General features: G+C 40.3%; 2 long non-coding RNA genes across 3 annotated transcripts in view; one reads left to right on the plus strand and one right to left on the minus strand.

The window, feature by feature from the left end:
* Positions 1-3,812: 3,812 nt before the first annotated feature.
* On the minus strand, positions 3,813-10,716 carry LOC306641232. Of its 2 annotated transcripts, none has more exons than XR_013758079.1 (3): positions 10,387-10,716; positions 9,089-9,195; positions 3,813-3,899 (listed from the first exon to the last, which is right to left on the minus strand). It is a non-coding gene; the product is annotated as an uncharacterized lncRNA (long non-coding RNA). The 2 variants fall into 2 exon arrangements; XR_013758080.1 differs by having other exon boundaries at positions 10,391-10,715.
* The window catches only part of LOC306641236, a 131,762-nt gene continuing 126,317 nt past the window's right edge, over positions 10,715-16,159 (plus strand). The window contains exon 1 of the long non-coding RNA XR_013758084.1: positions 10,715-10,763. This is a non-coding gene — a long non-coding RNA (uncharacterized lncRNA). The remainder of the gene's footprint in view (positions 10,764-16,159) is intronic.

A 16,159-nucleotide genomic window follows, 5' to 3' on the forward strand; every position in this document is an offset into this window, starting at 1 on the left:
CTCATTCTCTCTCAAAACTTGTTTCTCAGTGACTTTTGTTTTCAGTGTTATCAATTTGATTCATCATTCCTAAGATAACAGAACAATTTATAGTCCTTGAAAAAGTATATCATAATATGAATTTAGAGAGATCATCTAGATGTTTGTTTGAATATCTCATATAAAACTTCCATTTCTTTGTCATGTGCTGTTGATACATTTACCTAAAATGATATCAATTTTTTTTAATGGGCTAGAGTTGTGACTCAGTGATAAGCACTTGCCTGGAATGTGTGAGGCCCTGGATTTGATCTCCAGCAGTGCATATAAATTAATTAATTAATTAATTAAAAGACTCAACAACTAAAAAATATTTTTTAAAAAAGTTAAAAAATGAAATAAATTTTAAAAATGATTATCAATTGTTTTAAAAATCTCACATATAGAACATACATTTTCAGATGCATATGTTCAAATCATTGTTATAGCATTTGTTACATACTTATCAATTTCCCTACACATATTATTTAAAAATCACAAAGAGATATAAAAAATGAGTATCCAATGTTGAAAGCTTCCTGTGTGTTAAGCACTTTTCTATGTATTTCAGTGGTATTAACTCATTAATCCTCAAATTAATCCCTAAAATATAATTACTTTTATTATGCTTTTTTTTTTTAGGAATGAAAATTGAGGAACAGAAGAAGTAATGTGCCTAAGGACACATAGCTAGCGCATAATGAAGCCAACACTGATTTCTTTTTTTTTTTTTTTTCTTTTGGTATCAGCGATTGATCCAGGGACACTTAACCACTGAGGCAAATTCCCAGCCTTTCCTATTTTTATTTTGAGACATGGTCTCACTAAGTTGCATAAGGCTTTGCTAAATTGCTGAGGTTGATCTCAAACTTGTAAACTTCCTGCCTCAGCCTCCCAGGTCACTGGGATTACTGGCACACACCACTGTTTCTGGCTGAAACCAACATTAGAAGTCAGTGTGGTTTAAGTATCTTGGCCCCTCACTACCACCAGACTGCCCCAAGGAGGAAAGAAATATTCCCATTGTATTGTTGAAGAAATTGAGGCTTGAGAGCTTAAATACCTTGTTCAAAGTCATAGATGTCAAGCAGTGGAACAGGGACTGAAAGTAAAAACAAGCAGTTAGCCTCTTGGGTCCCTCCTGAATTTTTACACTTCCCTGACCTTACAGGCTCCAAAAACTCCATCATGTCCCCTTTGTCTCTCAAAATACTCTTGAGATTCCAGGTAGAAAAATCTCAATAATTTTTATTTATTACTTTTGCATTTGCATGTTTATCATTTACTTCTAAGGTGTATATAGAAATAAGAATATCTAGTTTGCACAGGACATCTATTTAAAAGGATTCTCAAAAAAAAGTTCTCATTTTACTGCATATGGATTTCTGGTTTTGCCAGCACCATTTGTTGAACAGGCTATCTTTTCTCCATTGTATGTTTTTGGCTCCTTTGTCTAGTGTGAGGTGACTGTATTTATGTGGTTTTGTCTCTGTGTCTTCTATTCTGTACCATTGGTCTGCCTGTCTATTTTGGTGCCAATACCATGCTGTTTTTTGTTACTATTGCTCTGTAGTATATTTTAATGTCTGGTATTATGATACCTCATTTCACTTTTTCTATTCAGGATTGTATTGGCTATTTGAGGTCTCTTGCTCTTCCAGATGAAGCTCATGATTGCTTTCTCTATTTCTATGAGGAATGTCATTGGGATTTTAATTGGAATTGCATTGTATCTGTATAGCGCCTTTGGTAGAATGGTCATTTTGACAATGTTAATTCTGCCTCTCCAAGAACATGGGAGATCTTTCCATCTTCTAAGGTTTTCTTCAATTTCTTTCTTTAATGTTCTGTAGTTTTCATTGTAGAGGCCTTTCACCTCTTTTGTTAGATTAATTCCCAAGTATTTTATTTTATTTTATTTTATTTTTTTGAGGCTACTGTGAATGGAGTGGTTTTCTTAATTTCTCTTTCAGAGGATTCATCACTTATGAATAGAAATGCATTAGATTTATGTGTATTGATTTTATATCCTGATACTTCGCTGAATTCATTTATTAGTTCTAGAAGTTTTCTAGTGGAGTTTTTTGGATCTTCTAAATATAGAAACATGTCATCAGCAAATAGTGACAGCTTTAGTTCTTCTTTTCCTATTTGTATCCCTTTAATTTCTTTGGTCTGTCTAATTGCTCTGGCAAGTGTTTCAAGGATGATGTTGAATAGAAGTGGTGAAAGAGGGCATCCCTGTCTTATTCCAGTTTTTAGAGGAAATGCTTTCAGTTTTTCTCCATTAAGAATGATGTTGGCTGTGGGCTTAGCATAGATAGCCTTTACAATGTTTGAGGTATGTTCCTACTATTCCTATTTTTTCTAGTGTTTTAAGCATGAAGGGGTGCTGTATTTTATCAAATGCTTTCTCAGCATCAATTGAAATAATCATGTGATTCTTAACTTTAAGTGTATTGATGTGGCAAATTACAGTTATTGATTTCCGGATGTTGAACCAACCTTGCATCCCTGGGATAAACCCCACTTGATCATGGTGCACTATCTTTTCAACTCAAAATGGATCAAAGACATAGGAAAAAGACCAGAGACCCTTCACCTAATAGAAGACAAAGTAGGCCCGAATCTTCATCATGTTGGCTTAGCATCAGACTTCCTCAATAAGACTCCCAAAGCACAAGAAAATCAAAGCAAGACTCAATAAATGTGATGGACTCAAACTAAAAAGCTTTTTCTCAGCAAAGAATACAATCAAGAATGTGAAGAGAGAGCCTATAGAGTGGGAGAAAATCTTTTCCACATGCACTTCAGATAGAGCACTTATCTCCAAAATTTATAAAGAACTTACAAAACTTTACATCAAAAATACAAAGAACTCAATCAATAAATGGGCCAAGAAACTGGACAGACACTTTACAGAAGACACACAGGCAATTAATAAATATATGAAAAAGTGTTCAACATCTCTAGTAATTAAAGAAATGCAAATTAAAAGAACTTTAAGGTTTCATCTTACTCCAATTAGAATGACTTTTATCAAGAACACAAACAATAATACATGTTGGCATGGATGTGGGGAAAAAGGCACACTTTTACATTGCTGGTGGAGTTGCAAATTGGTGCAGACACTCTGGAAAGCAGTATGGAGAATCCTAAGAAAACTTGGAATGGACCCAGCTTTTGACCCAGTTATCCCACTTCTCAGTTTATACCCAAAGGACCTAAAATCAGCAAACTATAGTAACACAGACACATCAATGTTTATAGCAGCTCAGTTCATAATAGCTAGATTGTGGAACCAACCCAGATGCCCTTCAACAGATGAATGGATAAAGAAACTCTGGTTTATACACAATGGAATACTATTCAGCCATAAAGAATAATAATATTATGGCATTTGCAAATAAGTGGATGGAATTGGAGAATATCATGCTAAGTGAAATAAGCCAAGCCAGAAAAACCAAAGGTCGAATGTTTTCCCTGATAAGTGGAGAATGATATATAATGGGGGTGGGGAGTGGGGAATGAGCGAATAATGGGGGAACTTTAGAATATGTAGAAGGAAATGAGGGGGGGTATGAAAAATGGTGGAATGAGACATACATCATTACCCTATGTACATGTATGATCACACAAATTGTATGAATCTACATTGTGTACAACCATAGAAATTAAATTATGTACCCCATTTGTGTACAATGAATCAAAATGCAACTGTAAAAAATTAAAAGCTAGATAAAAATAATAATCAAAAAAAGTTTGCAAACGTGCAAGTATTATTTTTTAAATTTATTTTAAAACACTCGTGAATGAACTTGGCAGAAGACTGGCCATTCCTGATAACTTTGAGATTCCTCCCAGTTTTTCTTTAAAATTCCCTGGGGAAATAAACAATAACATTACAAATGGAAAAATAAAGCTAAGAAGCTCATATGCAAAAGACCAGACTGATTCTCCACACCCTGAGTTATTCAAAGGATTGTACAGAAGAACATATTTTTTGGATTAAAAGTCACACACTCACCATCTGAACTAGAACAGAATAGATGCTCACAAAGGAGACAGAACCATCTTCTGACTTGCCCATTTTATTACTGTGATACACCAGAGTAGCACTAACCAGAAAAGCAGACCTATTCCCCAACTTCATTACTAGTAAAAGCCAGATTTCTCCTTCCTATGCACTAGTCAGTAACTACTTTTTTTTTTTGTCAATCTCTTCAGTTATTCATCTCTGGCCATACTGGTAGTAGAAGGTGGGGTGGAAGGTATGGCAGAAATAATTAGTAGCTCTCACTGGAAGAAGTCATTCACAAAGGGGGATCTGAATGCTAGGCTTAGGCACAAATTGAACCGGATTCCTTTTATCAATCTTATCCTCCAACCTGGGTAGGAAAGGGACAATATTCAGATCCCTTCCCAAGCCAGTGCTTCCAACTCTTCTTTAGAGCTGAGAGGTGTGGTCTCAGCTAGAAATGAAGGGAAAATTATGTGTCCCACTCCTCAGAAATGATCCTGAGCCAGTGACCAATACTGTGCAAAAAGCTTGCTTGAAGATGGGACAATAGTGTGGGACTGTTCACACTCCAGAGCCCACTGTGGGCTTAAGCTGAGACTGGACTTCAGCCGAACCCACATAGTCATTCAGCCTTCTAAGCCTGGTGCTGCATCCCTTGCTCCCTATGTGTTTTAATGTGCAATTTCTGTCTCACTAAATCACAGCACAAGAAACCCCATCTCAGGATGCACACCTAAGAAAATGTACCAAATGAATGCCCATTCTAGGTGTACTTAGTATCTTATAAATAAAGATAACATAAAAACCTTTATGCACATAGTTGTTCTTGTTTTACAGATTAAAAATTGAACTCCAAAAAACAGAGTCAGGATATCTTGTGGTCTTGAAATGCATCGCCAAGTTATTTTTCTACAGGGATCATCCCAATTGTTCTGTTTGCAGCAATATTTTAGACTACGAGTTACAGCAAGGCAGCCAGCCCTAGAAAGCATCTTTAGTCCCAACTAGTAAGGTTATGTTATTCCTGCTTTTATTCGTGTGTCTTGGATTGCTAATGAGGTTGAAGATTTCCCCCTACTAGTCTACTGATTGCACTTATTTTATGTGAATTTCCGATCTAAGAAAAAAATTCCACAACAGATTTCCAGAAGTTTCAATACCATGAGATTAATTGAAATGTATGTGAGGGCTTTTCATTTCCATGAAAGATAATTCCAAGTTGAAAAACTGGGCAAAGTCATCAGGTCTATTTTTTACTGTGTAAAAAGGTTAAAATAAAGCAGATGTGAAACTAGCCTGAAATCTCTTTTCTTGTACTGACTAATTTGTCAGGGAATTTTAACTCTTGAACATACCTATATAAGAAGGCTGAAGAAATAATTCAATAGTCATTTGACTTAATTTAACCCCCATTTATTAATAAAAACAAATGTGCTAAGTAAGCAGCCTAAACATAATTGTGATAAATGACCTCCTTGGCCTTAGTCCCTCAGCTCCATGGTAAACTACCCCTTGTTCTAGCGTTCCCCTCTCTCCCTTTGTCCCTTTCTTCCTCTTTAAGTACTTTAAAGGTAGGTGTTTCCCACATTTCTATCCTTGGGTCTTTTGATATTTCTCCTTTCCATGCTCCTTGGTGGCTTTTCAAAGTGAGATTAAACAATCCACAGTTACTTTTCCAGATCTTTCTATTTCATTCAGAGTGTGAGATTCCTCAGGGTTCCCCACAAGTTCATTACATTCATATTGGGGACATATTGGGATAAGCACCATTAAGTAGGAAATATCACTGAGATAAAATGGATGTTTCTATATAATTCCCAGACCACTAGTCTACAGTGTCAAGAGAGCTTGTTTTCTAAAGTATAGGAATATAAGACAGGAGTTGTCAGACAAATTCAGCCCTAGGGTATTTATTTTTCGCCTGTTGAGACTTGAAAGTACTTGCTAAAGTCTAGAACTGAAAGAGTTGATGTCCAACTTCTAAATTCTCTTTAAAAAAAAAAAAAAAGATTTGATAATGTTAGCTTCCAAATTCCCATACAGCAAACTACTGGCCCCTTCGCACCCTCCAGTTTGCTGCAGTCCTCACTAGTCCCCATTGCCATGACCTTCATACCTCTTTACCTCTTTCTTTGATACCCTTCCCTCTCTCTTCCCCTTCCTTCCTATGCATATTTATTCCCTGGCTGAGATTCTCTCCCTTCATGCTTCCTTCAGTTCACCTCTGTGGGCAGCAAATCCTCCTCAGTTCACTTGGTGTCAGCTCTTCTCTATATAGCCTCTCCCAACCAGTCACTGTCAACACTTCCAAGTTAGTTACCAACTTCTCTGCACTTCCTCTTTGTGACATGTATACCTGCATGTATTTATCAATAAACATTGACACACAATGAATATTGAGAGACTAGCATGCAGCAGACACTCTTTAAGGGGCTTCACATAGAAAATCAAACAAAACATGGTTCAGGCAGCAAGGAGTAGATAATTTGTGGAAAATTCTAGGGTAACAGGTTGAGTAAGGTACTATGGAAGCACAGAAGAAAGGTCACTTCATTGCAACCAGGCTTCCTGTTGTGTGATTTGAAGGACAAGGAGGAATTAGCTTAAGTAATAAGTTGATGAAAAGTGAATTTCAGGGAAGGAGGCAGTATCTGAAAAGGAAACATAAACGCACAGTGTGTACAGGAAATTGCAATCAGCTCCATATTGCTACAGAAAAGGGTACATTCCCTGAAGCGTAAAAAATGAGCCAGGAATCATTTTAACTTACTCCCTTTCTTCAAAACCTTTGGTTCCTTGGATCCCAAATGGAATTGTACAGTTCATTAAATATCACTAAAATAAATAAAAGGAAATCTATCTTAGAAGATTTAACTTTTACCATGAGACTGCATTTTTAACTTCAGTTATATGATACTATGCACATATTTAGCTCACCACTAAACTTTCTGTAGAAGCCAGAGTTTGAACTGAGTGTGGAAGCAAGAATATAATACAGGCCATCTTTTACATCAATTCTATCTTCTGCCTTTGTTTCCATGACCAGGAATGTAAAAACTAAAGGAAAAGCTTTTACAAACATAGTCAATGGGAATCAAAGTCTTGCTCATGTGTCTCAGGAAAACAAGAACCAATTTTATCCAAAATTTGCCAAAGAATATTCTGGCAGTTGTGTGTTAATCAAATCTGATTCCCCACATCTCTTCTTGGGGATTGTTTGGCAAATATAAAGTGTAACTGAGTTAAAATTTCCTCCCCATCTTCCCAGTGGAATTTTCTGCTTCAATGTCAGAAAAATATTGCCTGAATTTATCTGGCAAGAAGACTAGACAATATTTTACATTTTCCCCCTGAAAACATATCAAGATTTAAATCATGAAGAGCAGAGACCAGTTTTAGCAGCAATTTGTTCTCCTTGTAGCTGCATTTTAGTCATAACCACCTGGAGTATACTTAATACACATTCATATTGGTGTTTGCCTCTTAAAATTTCAGTTTTCATATACAAAATTTCAACTATATCTGCCAAATATGACAAGTACCAATGAAAGATATTGGTTCTGAAAGCTGAAGTAACTGGTATTCTCTTTGGTGTTATGAAAATGAGCCCCCTGCATTCTTCAGCCAAATAGCTTTCATTTTGGTAACTAACAAACTGCAGTATAGAACATAAGAACTTTGTCATGAGCATTCAAATCCTCACAAAGTAAGGCAAACACTCCAGGATTTCCCATGGGATTGACATCTTGGTAACGACAGAAATCATTCTCATAAATTACTGGGCAGGGTTCGGATGCTTAGCAGTGAATAACTGACTTTTTTTCTGCCAAATTCCTTGCTGTGAATTACATGTTGCTGGAACACTATTAAATGTTCGTTCTTATTATTGTCTTTTAGTTCATTTGTTTAGAAGAATTTTGAAAGGGTTTCAAAGATACTATTGGGTTTAGTTGGGTTTAGGTTTGGGAACACAGCTCCTTTTCTTCCACTCCATCTTTATGCACAGACCAAGCAGAAACGTATGGGGTAGCACCAAGTTCATAGAGGTAATCATAAGATCATCAAACTACTAATTTGAAAACAGACTGATTTTGATCTTTTGCAAAACTCAAAATATGATAACATCAGGCAAAATATTTCCATGCATGACTGTATAATCCAAGATAGAAAAATTCTGGAATAGCTTCTAAATATCCTCTCAGATAAACTATTGGCAACACCCAGAATGCATGTTACCTGAGAATTTCACCAGTCTTGTGAAGTTTTGTCCTCCAGTGATTTAAAGGGCTACTGGGTGTAACTCACAGGTAGAGCGCTTGCCTAGCACACATAGGAACCTGGTTTCAAATCTCAGCACTGCATAAATAAATAAATTGATGAAAAATTGTAAAAATAATGGGCTATGATACACAAAATCATTTCAATCTTTAGAGTACTTCTTAATATAGTCTTTTGTTGTTGTTGTTGTTGTTGTATATGGACACAATGTCTTTACTTTATATTTATGTGGTGCTGAGGATGGAACCCAGTGCCTCACACATGCTAGGCAGGCACTCTACCACTGAGCTACAGCCCCAGCCCCGGAGTTCTTCTTCATATTTCCTTTGGTATTTAATATCATGAGCTACAGAGAATTGCACTGTGTAGTAATAAAGTGTACCTAAAGATAATAAATTTATGAATTTGACTCAAATTTGACTTAAATGTCATTAAAGCTGAGATATGGGCTACCTAGTCATTTTCATTAGATTTTTTTTTAGACATAAAGCACATTGAAGAAGTTGAACCCATCTTGCTTGCAATATAGCTGGATCTACCTTGATACATAAGGAAGTCTCTTCGAATTTGTGTTTCAGAGCACCTTCAGCCACTGCTAGTCAGCTTTTCATCACTGTGACAAAATACCTGAGATAACTTGTAAGGAGGAAAGTTATGCTTTGGGCTCGTGGCTTCAGAGGTTTCAGTCCATGATCACTTGGCTCGACTGCTTTGGGCCTGGGGTGCAGCAGTGCCTTATGATGGGAAAGTGCAGTGAAAGCGGTTGCTCACCTCACAGCGTGGGTAGGTTCCACCACCTTCCAATAGTTCCATGGTCTGGGGACTCAGCATTTACCATACGGGTTTTAGGGGGACATTTCAGATCAAAACTATAGCAACTGCCTTATAGAAAAGAAAATTAATGAGGAATCTTTTGAAAAATATCAAGCTGGATTTGAAAAGTAACAGGCAATGCTGACGGCATGGACCATGACTGCCTACCTTCCCTTCATATTTGAGCCCAATTAGAAAAATATTTGTTCCTTCTATGTGTGCACACACGTATGTCAGCAGTCTAAAGTATGCCACTTTTTAGTGGAAATTTAGATAGGGTTTAAAATGTTTTTTATGTATCTCTGATTTCTTAGTTACTATTGGACTGAACTCTACTGTCAAACAATACCAAGATGTTACAAAGAAAATAATCATTGCCTCAGTTTCCCTACAAAATCTTCCTTCAACTACAAAGATATATATATATATTTACATTTATATTAACATATCCAGGTGCTGGGTGGTAGCTCACTGCTAGGAGCGCTTGCCTCCCATGTGTGAGGCACTGGGTTCGATCCTCAGCACCACATTAAAAAAAATAGACATTGTGTTCACCTACAACTGAAAAAAAAATTTTTTTTTTAAATTTACAAAAACAAGTGGTGTTTTCAATTATGAGATAGCATTATGTTGCAGTTTCCTGCAGCTTGCTTTATCACTGAACAGTTTTCCTAGGTGATCCATATGGTCCACACACAGACATATAACTCATTTTCTATTTAAAGAACATCATAAGCTGAGATTCTAATTTAATTTATATTAAAGTGTGTTAAAGCAGAAAAGGACTTTTCATGGAACTGTATTTCCACGCAGTAACATGGCATCCGTGTCACTTACTGAGGTGTTGGTACTTAAGGAAGTTTACAGTATGGACATTCTGATTGTTTATTAAATGCACCTTTTATAGTTCAGTTTTTGTTTTTCCTAACACTAAAAGCATCTTGTGCCCCTGCGGCCATGGGACGCCACGGGACGCGCTGGGACACAGGCCCGGGTCGCGGGCACCGCAGGGAGCGGGACCCGGAGCGAAGCCTCTGCCCTTCCCGTCCTGACCCTGGTGAAGGCCCCACACGGGAGAGGGTCCCCGAGATGGCCCCGCCCAGTCCCCTGCCGCCCGACACCAGCACCCACGGGCTCATGACGGGTCACCGTCACGTCCACCTCCTCCTGGGCTGGCGGGAAGCCCACCTGGTGCACCGACGGCCTCCACTCCCGCCCGGACACCCGCGAGGCTGCCGCCACACGCTGCTGGGCACCTGCCTGTTCTTGACAGACCCGGCCAACCTCACGAGGGGTCGTCTGCGCCCGGCTTCCTGGCCGCCCGCGACCCAGACTGGAGCCGGGTCAACTGCTGGTCTTCGTGCCACCGGGGAGGGTGTGCAGGGGGCCCTGCCGACGTCGCCGCGGCCGGGCGCTCTGCTCTGGACGCTCCTCCCTCGGGCTGTGCTGCGCGCTGTTCTCGGCACCGCTCCTGCCAGGCTTCGCGGGAAGGGGGCGCGGCTGCCGCAGCCTCGGGGCGGTTCTTCCCGGGGCCTTCGCCCTGTACGTGAGCTACGCCTGCGTGTCCAGCACCCCCGGAGCCATGTCCTCGTCGGCCTCCTGCAGGGGGCCTGGTGGCTGGTCTCCCTGCCCTGTATGTTCCAGACTTCTTCAAAGCCGGCCCCGTGGCCCTGCCTGGAGGAGGGAGCCCACGATCACCGGCGCCACCCACTCTCCTCCTGCTGAGCAGGGACTGCCAGGCGGCCATCTGCCCCGGGGCCTGGTCAGCAGGAGGTTCCCAGCACCAGGTTCCCAGCTAGCGGTAGTGGCGAGCAGCAACCCAGGGGGCCCGGCGTCCCTTGGGCTGTCTTCCTTGCTTCTTCAGGACCCCCTCCTGCGTGGGGTGGTGAAGGGCCCGGGAGCCAGGCAACTCACGCTGCATGGTGGGTGTGCACATGGGTTTCTAGTAAAGCAGGCATTTGTTGAGGACTGTGCTGCCAGGACGGCCCTGTGCTTCTCTGTGACCAGAACCCAGTTCTCTCATGCCCAGAGGACCCGAGCAGAGGGCCTGCAGGTTTTGGATCACAGGGCTGCAGCAGGGAGGAGGTCTGACCTGGGAGGCAGCAGGCTGAGTGCATTGAAGGAAGGCATGCGCGCCCCGTGCACAGCCAGGCACCTGGGCCTGCAGTGGCCTGAAAGACCAGCCACTCTCGCTTGCTTCCCGAGCCCTGCCCTCTCCACTCCTCAACCTCTATGTGCCCCCAAGGCCTCGGAGCTCCTCCATGTGTGATAGGGATCCTGCCCTCTGAACTGCCCATGCAGTAATGCCCCTCTCCTTGCACAGACCAGAGGTCCAGGCCCTGTAGGAAGCACTGTCCATGCCTTCCCTGTCCCCCACTGAGCCCTGCAGTCCTGCCCCTCTGCCCACCCAGCTGGTTCTGAAGCTGAATGCTGGGCTAGCACCTCTCAGTCATTTCAGAACTTTCTGGGCTTGCCTTTTCAGTGGGAGATTGAGTCATAATTATTTTATCCAAAAAAAAAAAAAAAAAAAAGCTTTTGTTTTCTATTTATATCTGGTTGTCATTAGCATGTTTGACTTTATCATTGGCCATTATCTCTTCCCTCCTTGGTAAGATATACATTCATGCTTATTGTATATAATTTGTGTTATTAGTCAACATTTTGTCACTATAATTAAATACTGGAGGCAGGCAACTTATGAAGAAGATAAGTTTATTTAGGTCACAGTTTTGGAGGTTAAGGACATGGTGGAGCACCAGCTGAGTTTTGTACAGAAAAAGCAGCAGCCAGAATATCAGTATGTTTGGATCAGGTCCCTAAATCTCCATTCCTGCAGTGGCGATGTGAATGGGTCCAGATGTATACTTGGACAAACATTGGGTTGCATTATAAGAAAAGAACACAGAGCTTGAGATCCCATTATTTTATAGCATACAGTGAGCAAGTCTGTTTTTTGTCTCTCAGAGGTAGAAATCAACTCATCTCTCAAGGTTGTTCATTGTGAAAACAACCCTGATAAAATGATGGGAAGAAAAGATCAAGTTCTTGCATATTTAGCATATCTAGCAAGACTTGTGAGATGTGAGAGACCCTTGTAGGAGTGTCCTCAGCTTTCGCATAGTTAATAAGAAATAAAGTATGGCTATTCTAAGTTGCTACGACATTTACAGTTGTTTGTTATACAACAAAATTGCAGCTAATACAGAAGTCCATTGATATTTATGTATTTATCTTACATTTTGCCACTTTATCTAATTTTCTTATTTAAAAAATGTGCTTTAATATAGTTTTTTGGGTTTCCTAGGTATTACAGCATCTGCAAATAATGTAAATTGCCTATGGTTTTCTATACTGAAAGTAACTCATTTACCAGGAAAGGAAACAGTCCTTATTTTTATTGATTTTTTTTCTTCCGTAGTAATACAAGTTTCCAAAACAATTTTGAATAATAATGACAATAGTAAATATGCCATTTATTAAGTTGTTATATCTTACTTCCAAATCTACCATTCATTAAAGACTGCAGATAGAGGCGTTGCAAGGAGATCCCAGGCTGGGTGATGATTTAAACATAAGGAAATACAAAATGAGTTTGCAGGGTAAGTGACAGAGCTAAGGGGTCCATTTCAGGGAGTCAAAATGGGACTTGAGGGGATTTGTTTTTCTTTCAAAGTGAGTTTATTAAGACTTACAAATTTTCTCACATCAATTATGTAACAAGTTTAAAATTCTCTAAAATTGACCTGAGGAATGAGAACCAAAGGATGAAATCAGAAACTACACATCTGTTGTTGCTGTATATTATGCAGCCACCTTTTTGTGTATTCTGTATAGTTTTACTTTAAAAAATATTTGCTAGTTTGATTTTTGTTTGGTTGTATAAACATATTGATGCTATTTTCACCAATAAATAAATAAATTAGATATTTTGAAAGTATAGACTGAAGGAGGAACAGGCTCTCTTTAGAACTGTGCTTCTATTGGGGATCCGGGCCCTCAAACCCTCGGAGTAGCAGTGCAGTCTGCACCCGCGCTCAGGGCTCATGTTGGAGGCGGTGCACCAGGGACCAGCGAGCGGCCAGGGGCCTGGAGCTTCAGGCGTCTCTCCTGCTCTGGCGCTGGGGGTGGAGCCTTGGGGGCCAGCACCTACTTCAGGCTGCCTGACCTCCTGACTTCCGGGATGAACCCAGGGTCAGTGGCTTCACTCCGCCTTGATACCCATGCGGTGGGAAACCGTATGTTTGCAAGGATCCTTGCAGCTCCCTGGTTTTGGGGTCCTCCCTGGCCTCTGGCAGGCCTGTGGGCGTGTCTGCTGTGGGCATTTGAGCCTTGGAAGATCAGGGGAGCCGCTGGACGTGGAGAAGGGACAAGTGCCCTTTCAGAGCCAGAGCAAGCCCTTCTGGAAGGGACGGACCAAGGTGCAGGTGGGTGAGCCCTCATCCAGCGATGCACGGTCCGCACCTTTATCCCCAGGGGAGGAGAGAGCCTGGAACAAGGGGGACATTCAAATGGACAGCCCTTTTAAAATTCCTTGGTGAAGGGATTTAGCTTTCTGTTCTTCATCCCCTCAGTCCTGCAATTGGACATATTAAGTCTGGGGTGGAGATTGCCTTCAGAGACTAGGAATCCTTATGTCTGGTTTTCCTGTGGGATCCCGCAAGGGCCTAAATCGCTGAGGACGAGTTATAAGACAACCACCTGCTGCTGCTGCTGCAGTTTACTTTTTGTGTCCAGGGGTTGGAAAGCAGCCTCTGTCCTCCTAATTTTCTCGCACAGGATGGGGAGCCTTATGAGAACACGAGAGAGAACATAAGCAGGTAAAATGGTATAGAAGGCTTATAAAAACATTTGGTTATTTTGAGATATGTGGTGGTCATTGGCCATTTGTAGGTAGAGTGCTTTCTCAGTTTTGCCACCTCCTCACACCCTGAACCACACCCCATCTAACTATGACACTTGCGTCTGATGGGTTATTTGAACTATTATATTGGAATTTGATGGGTTAGTAATTAAAAAATAACTGGTATTATCATAGTGATCTTGGTAATACAGTGCTCTCCTTGTCTGGGTTTTGCAGAGAAAGCTATTAGTATACTGGAACTAGCATATTATACTCAACACACATACACTGAATTTTAAGAGTTGTTGCTGTGTCTGACTTGGAATATTCAGTTATCCCATCTGACTACTTGAATAGTTTGGCTATTGTCAAGGATTAGTACATTACGGGTGAGTTAGTACTATTCTCTAATACTTCTCAGACCCTGGGACAAATATTTGCCAAGTATCAAAGGGAAGAATATTGCACACACATCAGGGGGTATTTATACAGGAAATTAAGAGCTCACATTTCTATAAATTCAGTTCAAGGGTGTAATATCCTTCCATCCTGTTGAGAGACTCCTTAGAATCAGAAAGCAGGGCTTCTCATTTTGTTCTAGCATTTACTAGCTTTGTGTCCACAGACAAGTCACTCAAACCTGGGACTTTCTTATATCTAAAATGTAAGATGATGGTATAGCTGTTTCTTCCTTTCTCAAGGGTCAGATGAGATCATTAGTATGATAACGAAAGACTATCTAAGTATGATACTGTTATAAGGTATTTGCATCAGTTCCTACCCTGAATGAGAAGTGTCCATTCAAAAGTCAGGTTCTAAGTCAGAACTAGAAATACAGCAACAAAGAAGACAGTTTCCAACTTAGCAGAGTTCATGTTACAGTTGGGAAATAGACAACAAAGAATAAGTTCATAAAATAATTTCATATGGGAATAAATACAGTGAAATAGAGGAAGATGAAAGTGGGGAACGGGGAAGGTTGTTTGAGGTAGGATCTGTCAGGAGAAGCTGTTTAAAGGAGTGGCAGTTTAATCTATTTTAGTGAGGGAAAGAACTTGAATAAGAACGTCTCAGGGAGGGATCATAACAGTTAACACTTAAGTAGGGGTTACATATATAAGCACTGTTCTAAACTCCCAATTCTTAAAAGAATCACATGAAGTAAGTAACACTATCTTAATTTTTATAGAGGAGGAAACTTACAAAGATTAGGGATTTGCTCAACTGAGATGTGGTAGAGACTGTGAATTTGGGCAATCAGAGTTCATGTTTCATGTGACTATATTTTCTCCCCCAGACCTCAGGATAGGGTTCTGAGATGGAAACATGCCTGAAGTGGTCACAAAACAGCAAGGTAAGAGTGTTCAGAGCAGAGTAAGGAAGGGGGAAAGTGGTGGCAGATGGGGGTGGAGGGCCTGCTAGGCTAGTGGGGCCCTTCTAGGCTGTGTTGAAGTGAAGATATTATTCTGAATTTAATGGAAAATTACTGGCAAGTTTGCATCAAGGAACTGGCGTTTAATTTAAGTTTTAGAGTCATGTGGAGATAGGAGGCTTAGGTTGGAACAGGTAGTTTGTGGAGATGATGTAAGTATTAGAATATGTCACATTTGGATAGGACTTGTTGGTGTGGAGTGTGAGGAACAGGGAGAAGTAATAAATTCTTAATTTAAGCTAGAACAACCAGGAGAGTAGTGGTGCAGTGTACTAAAATGAGAGGACATGGAGAGCATGATTTGGGAGGAAAAGTATGAATTCAGTTTTGTATACATTTTAGATGTTTATTAAACATAGTGATAATCATATAAATGCTTGTAATGATAGTAAGCACAATGTAATGTAAACTGTGTTCTAGACAGGGTTTTAAGTACTTTTGCATATATTCATTTAATCCTCAAGACGGTTGTATATTGTAGGAGCTGTTTTTGTCCCCATTTTAAAGATGAGGAAAGAAGGTACAGAATACCTCCTTAACTCACCCCATTTGTGAGTGGGAAAACTAAGATTCACACCCAAGCATTCTCTGGCTTTGTAGTATATGCAGTTAATCCCTGTGGCTGCCTCTGTGTGGATGTGGTGAATGCAACTAAATATGAATGTGGAGCTTGGGAATGGTCAGGGTTGGAAATACACATTTATATTTCTGAAGAGAAAACCTGCCTTTATTCCTCATCTAAACCTGGGTTGGCAGT

Source organism: Sciurus vulgaris, assembly GCF_902686455.1.
Source record: "Sciurus vulgaris genome assembly, chromosome: 12".
In the NCBI taxonomy this organism is placed as follows: Eukaryota; Metazoa; Chordata; class Mammalia; order Rodentia; family Sciuridae; genus Sciurus; species Sciurus vulgaris.